Source organism: Carassius gibelio, chromosome B5 (assembly GCF_023724105.1).
Source record: "Carassius gibelio isolate Cgi1373 ecotype wild population from Czech Republic chromosome B5, carGib1.2-hapl.c, whole genome shotgun sequence".
Taxonomy (NCBI): Eukaryota; Metazoa; Chordata; class Actinopteri; order Cypriniformes; family Cyprinidae; genus Carassius; species Carassius gibelio.
The window spans coordinates 7,575,691-7,582,112 of record NC_068400.1 but is presented as its reverse complement, the minus strand read 5'-3'; the positions used below and the strand labels follow the sequence as shown (position 1 = coordinate 7,582,112).

At 37.5% G+C, this 6,422-nt stretch overlaps 1 pseudogene; it reads right to left on the bottom strand.

The window, feature by feature from the left end:
• Positions 1–1,009: 1,009 nt before the first annotated feature.
• LOC127957641 (3-hydroxy-3-methylglutaryl-CoA lyase, cytoplasmic-like) overlaps positions 1,010–6,422 on the bottom strand; it is a 27,146-nt pseudogene continuing 21,733 nt past the window's right edge.

Here is a 6,422-nt window from a genome sequence, read left to right as displayed (position 1 = left end):
GTTAAATCTTACAACTTAATGGTTAGTTGAAGGTTTACTGGCTTGATCTCTGTAAGTCAAAACAGTTTGCACCCTTGAATAAGAAACCTGATTCCAAGAGCCAGCTGCATAAACATAGCCACTTTTTTGAGACTTAAAGGTGCTATAGAATACAAAAATCTCTTTTATAAGGTGTTTGAACACAGTTGTGTGGCAGCAGTGTGTGAAAACAACCTGCCTTTAATGGTAAAAATCCATTAACTCATTGTTTAGAATTCCAAAAAACATAAACAGTCTCTCCACATGAGGAGTTCCAGACTATGACGAAATAGTCGGTGAATGTCCCGCCCATTTGTGACGCTCTCTGCCAGTCTCCAGACAAAGTAAACATTATGCATCATATTTTGTTTTCCAAAAGAGCTTTGGCTTTTGCCAAAGCTACCATTGTCTCTGCCGGTTTTCACTAATGCTGCCTTCACGTGCTACCAGAATGATCGTGAATAGGAATGTGGTAGTTAAAAATTGCATTTGGAAGCAATGTCTGAGGTCAGTAACACAGTTTGCCTCCTCCAAAGGCAGCGCTTGCAGGTTCATCACTTGGTCTTTGAAGGGTGTAGTGGGAACCTTGGGCACGTAGCTGGGCTGGAACCTCAGGATTACCTGGGAGTCAGACGGCTCAAACTCTAGGCATGAATTTGGGACCGAAAATGCGTGCAGGTCCCCTACCCTTTTGGTGGAGGCAAGTGCAGGCAGGGGCAGAGTTTTCAATAAAAGAAACTTTAGCTCAACTGAATTTTAGCACTAGAGTCAGGTCCCAAGAGGGTATAGAAGGAACCTGATGATAAGGTCATGTTTACCTAAAGACTTCCCATTCACAGCATCATGATATGCAGCAATAGCAGAAACCTGGATTTTGAGGGTGGGCCCTTGCTACAGCCCTTGCTTCTCCACCTGACCCTCCTATGGGATAGGGAGTGGTGCGTTCACTATCTCCCGAAGAACAAATCCCTCCATCTCTGGGTCACCTGTCTCAGGGCCGCTTGCTCTGCTGCAGCACGGCCAAATCTTTATCAGAGAGCTCTCCCTCCGATGCTGAGATTGACATCTGGCCTGGTGGACGCCCACTGGATGCCGCTGTTATGCTCATTAAAGAGGGCCCAGCAAGTTTTGTGGGTTGCTCCACTGGATCGGAGATGCTGGAAGAGTGGTGGTACCCAGAGGGTTTGTTCCCTGCAGGGTTTACCACCACTGTAACCCAGACACATAAGGCAGCGATCTTGACCATCATCCGTCTTTATAAAGATGCAACCGTGGAGCTCTTTTAGAGAAATATTCTATTAAGTAAATGCTCTCTTAGTGCTGAGGCGCACAGGGGAGATGGCTACTTGCAAAACGACAAGGGGTAGTGCAGCCAGAAGTGCGCAACCCACTTGACTCTGGAACGACGACCACTGAAGAGCCGTCTCGCAAACACAGGAAGCTCCCAAGAACCTGCTGAACTCGTAGTTCATTACTGGACAAACATTTGAGCAGGATGATACTGTCGCTCAGCTCTGAAGCAAAAAGCTGGTGTGCATTGCACCTGCTGCCTTATCATACTCACGCTGTGATCAGCGGGAGCTGGATGCAATAATTGCATGCCAATGTGCATTGGCTCGTTTAGTTTACACTAGAAGTAGATTGGCCTATCAAAGTAATATCCCAATTCGTCAGTCACAGGTGTGACGTTGAGAGTGACCGACTGAAAGGGAAATGTTGTTCCATAGCATTATGGTTAGTGGGTGGAAGATATTGTTATTTGGTCACCCTTTGGCTTGTAATGAGATGCATCCAGAAGCAAAAGGCTGAATGAGGTTTCCCATTGTTAATTGGTCCTGGTTTTCTGCTCCTTACAAGCATTTTTTTAGTTTATGTTTTGTTTCTAGTTTGTGACATTTAGCAGCTACTCTATAAGGTCTGTCCATAGTAGCAATGTGGTACTGTACTACCATAGTTTTTTAGACTGTTTTCCTTGTAACATTTTTAGCTTATTCTGTGTGCTTAGCTGCAATTTATTTATTTACTTATTTAGTGTTTCTGATTTTTCATTACTTATTAAACAATTTGAGTAGAGATTTTGACACCTTAACTATGATTTGTGCAATCACTCTAATTGTCACTCTGTTAAATGTCACATGAAGACAGTGTCCAAGAAGACATTGTTTTTGTTGCTGTGTTGTGACTTATTGTTTTTGTTGTTGTGAACTGAGAAATTACCAGCCATAAAGGAGTTTTAATGTCTCACATTATTTTTCTAAAAGTTATTTGGGTCCTTATTAAAATGTGATTTAGCTGTTTTTCTTGCATAAATGTGACAAACAGTGCAGGTCATAGTGTCACTAACAGAATTAAATGCGACGTGAGCCTCTCAACAGTCTGTAAATCTGCGCCTGCCAGAAACATGAAGATAGTAATTATATATCTAGTTTTCTTTTTATTTGCTTTATATAAGGTACATGTATTGAACCACAGAGTAAAGTAGAAAACAAACTGATAAACTTCCAATGATGCAACTTCCACTGAGCTGAAGTTGTGAGAAGACATGCAGGTTTCAACATTTAATAGGCAGTTTGTACGTCTTTGATTTGAATCGCTCACATCACTAACGCTGGAAAAGTTCAGATCAGACTATCGTTTGATATTCTGCTTTAAGGAATAGTCACCCAAAAATATAAAGTCTGTCATCATTTTCCTCCCGCATGTCATTATGTTTCACTGAAGATCTTGACATCCAACATAACTTTTTTTTTTTTTGTATAAGGGAATTTTATTTTATTTTTTCAGTGAACTATATGGTACAGTCCACATAAGTGGTCTGAATGATTCATTTGGAAATTGGACTGATTACTTTTGAGTTCAGCTCATTACCATAGTCTTTTCAAAGTAGTTAAGGGCTCCCTTGAGAGAAAGATTATTAATCAGTTACGGCAGTTTTTTTTTTATTTTTTTAGAACCTTTGTTTTATAATATCCAGTCCCAAATAATTGCAAATGGATGAAGGAAAAAAAATTACCAGTAAATTGTTCTTTTGTGTTTCACAGAAGACATAAAGTCATACTAGTTGTGAACAACACAATTACCAATGACAATAGAATATTAAACTTTTAAACTAAAAAAAAAAAAAAAAAACTAAAACAATCTGGTATTTGGTGCTAAGCGGGTGTTAATTTTGGAACCTGCGGGGAAAGCAATAGATCAAAAGTGTTTCTGTAGTTGGGATTTTCTGTTCTATAGATTAATGACAAAAATGTCCATCCCTGTTTTGTTCCCTCTCCACTGATTTCCACTCATGGATGGAAACTCTTCTCACCATTTGAGTTTGAGATTTATACTGATGGTTTTGAACTTTAATAATTTGAGTGTTTTTCTACACACGTCATGCCACGGAGCAGAACTTATGAGGTGTGACGACAACTGCCATGAGTTGATTGGATGTGTGAGCATATGAATTCTTCAGTGAGGTGTTTGTCTTGAATTTGTGTGGTTTTTCCTATCTGTCGCTGCTCCACTTTGACTTCCCTGCTCTTTACGTCTCCATGTTTGCCTCCCAATGAGAAATGTAGGAAAAAGGTAAAACATGAAACGTGTTTCGCAGGTGATAATAGCAGTAAAGAACACAGAGCTGCTTGACCGCATTCAAAAGTGAGAGCGGCATGTCGGCTTGCCAAATGTCAGCATGATAAATCCAGCCTTTACAACCAGCCTCTGCTGCGCGCTAGCTCATGTCTTCGAATTAATGATCACATCTATCAAATTGTTTTGGATAATGAATGTCTCTGGACTGCCACATAGCCTCATACGAGAGTCTATAAATTCACTCTTTAAAAACAAGTTATAGTTTATTTACAATGTGCCTGGCACCATAGTGGGAAAAATGGCACGTTTATTGGTCGCGAATTTAACTCTTTCTTTACCTGTGACGTGAATGCTTTATCAAATACGGGCTGGAAGAGATCAAAATGCATTACGGGTCGTCTAAACATCAAAGGGAAGGATGGTATATCTCTTAATAATTTAAGTCCACATCACAGCTCACTTCCCAAGAGAAGCACCTTTATCTTTTAGCCAAGCTGAGTTAAGTGTTTCTTTTAATGCTTAGCTGTCCTAAAAGGGCCCTTTCCATGTGAGTCGGGTCTAGTCCACTGGGAGAGAGCCTGTTCTAGTTGAACATGACACCTCGGTACTGTTGAAAATGCTTAGAAAGGAGATACACTGCTGGTTATCGGATCACATAAAGAATGCTCAGTGCGGGAGGATGTCCTTTTGCAAATGCAAGTTTCTTCCACGCTTCATTTCGTACGATCTACAAGGTTTTATTTCTGTTTATTAAATTTTTTTGGGCTATAGTATGATTTCGCAGATCTTGCCTTTTGCGTCATTCCCTTAATAATAATGAGTATTTGAACAATTAATGGGAATTAAAAATTAGTAATCATACCAGAACGGCAAAATGGAGATTAAATTGCTGATTAAATTGATTTATTACTAGAAATCTATTATTATAGATATTGTAATCTATACAGTGTTATTTTAGTACAATATATAGTTATAGTTGTTATTATCATGAATTAGCTTTTATTTTTGTATTTTCAGTTTTTAAAAGTTTGTTTGCTATTTCTCATTTCGTTTTATTTTTAACTTAGTTGTACTAATTTTATTTCTAATGTTTCAGTTTTCATTTAATGTCTACACTTTATGTTATTTCAGCTTTATTTCAATTATCAAAATGGGTAAAATTTTAGTTGTAGTTTTAGTTACCAATGTCAATCACTATTGCATTCGTGGCCACACTGCTTAAGAGCTGCAAAATACGTTTTAGATTTTAGCACACCCAAATGAAATGTTACACATTCTGACACTTTTCACAATTAGTCCTTCATGACAGCAGTAATTGTAGTCTCAGTTATATTTTCAATCAATTGTTAAGCCCTATGTGACAGCAAGCTTTGATTCAGCTTCTTGTTGTATGCCAAAAATGAACAAAAGCAAAAACGGTTAACTGTCCAAAAATGATTGCTCTGCTGAAGACAATGCGCTCAGATTGTTATGCAGCCTGCAGGTTTAATGCAAGTTTATACATTTCGCAATATGGATCCTTCAGGGGTATTTTAAGATAACAAGAAGGATACTTTCTTCCATTTGGTGTATCGCACAAAATATCCAAATTGTGCTGTATGGGAAATTATATAATAACAACACTTCAAATCTCATCTCATCTACCCTCCGAGGGTCAACATTTCAGGAAAAGAAAAATAAATCTCTTCCCTACCCACAAGTGCCATCACTAGGGCCTATTAGGGAGGAAAAGGAAATGTCTGTAAAAACTGTTTGACATCACTGAAAAACTTGAAATGGAATGTGCCTTGTTTGTTGTGTCAGCAATGCAGCCAATTTCTGCCTGAGCCCATTTCAGGTGTAGCCCATTTTTAGGTCATGCAAACAGGGCCATTTTCATTACGAGAGCTAATAAAATTGATACCCATGTTGTTTAGCTTTTTGTTAGTAGGTCCTGATTCTTTCAATTCAAGAGATTGTAGTGATTACACCTCCATATTCATGCATAACAATATGTTGCTAATTTAACAACCTATTTTGGGTTTCCATTTTAGACCAAAGTATATTTCTCTATAAGCAGTAGTTTATAATTTCTGCACCGTTACCAAGCAGGAATGCACCAACAATGACTGTTTTCAAACCAAAGAGGTTTATAATAGCTAGAGAAACCTATCCAGCGCTATTCATCTCACTAGGCGCTATTTCACAGTGGTATTGTTTTTTTGTTTTTTTTTTGTAGGGAAATCGGCCTACAAATACCTTTGTTTTTTTGTCCATGCAATGAAATTCAAATCCACTATCCTTTTGATTATAATTGTTTTACATATTAAATTGGTACATTAAACATATATATATATATATATATATATATATATATATATATATATATATATATATATATATATATATATATATATATTTAATGTACCAATTTAATATGTAAAACAATTTATAATTTTTTTTACAGCAAACTGATTATACTGTATACTTTACTCAAGACAGTGAACTTGTTAGGAGTTTATAAGATTATTCTATTCATCCATCGATCATGCAATGTTACATCTTCTTAACATCGCTTACTGTATATTAAAACCATCTCTCCAGAGCCACTTTGAATGAATATAGACTCAGCATTCATTTTTACAATCATATAGGATCCATTTATCGTGGTGTTCACAAGCCTATAAAGTGAAGAATTAGATGGATGACACATCCAATAAATGATAAAAGAAAGCCATATTGCCTCCTCATTGTCAATGAGTCATTGACATTAAAATCTCGCTCATTAATGTCACCCTGCCCCCTTTCTAAAATTGGTGCATGTTCAGAGGATCTGCAAAAACGGTAGT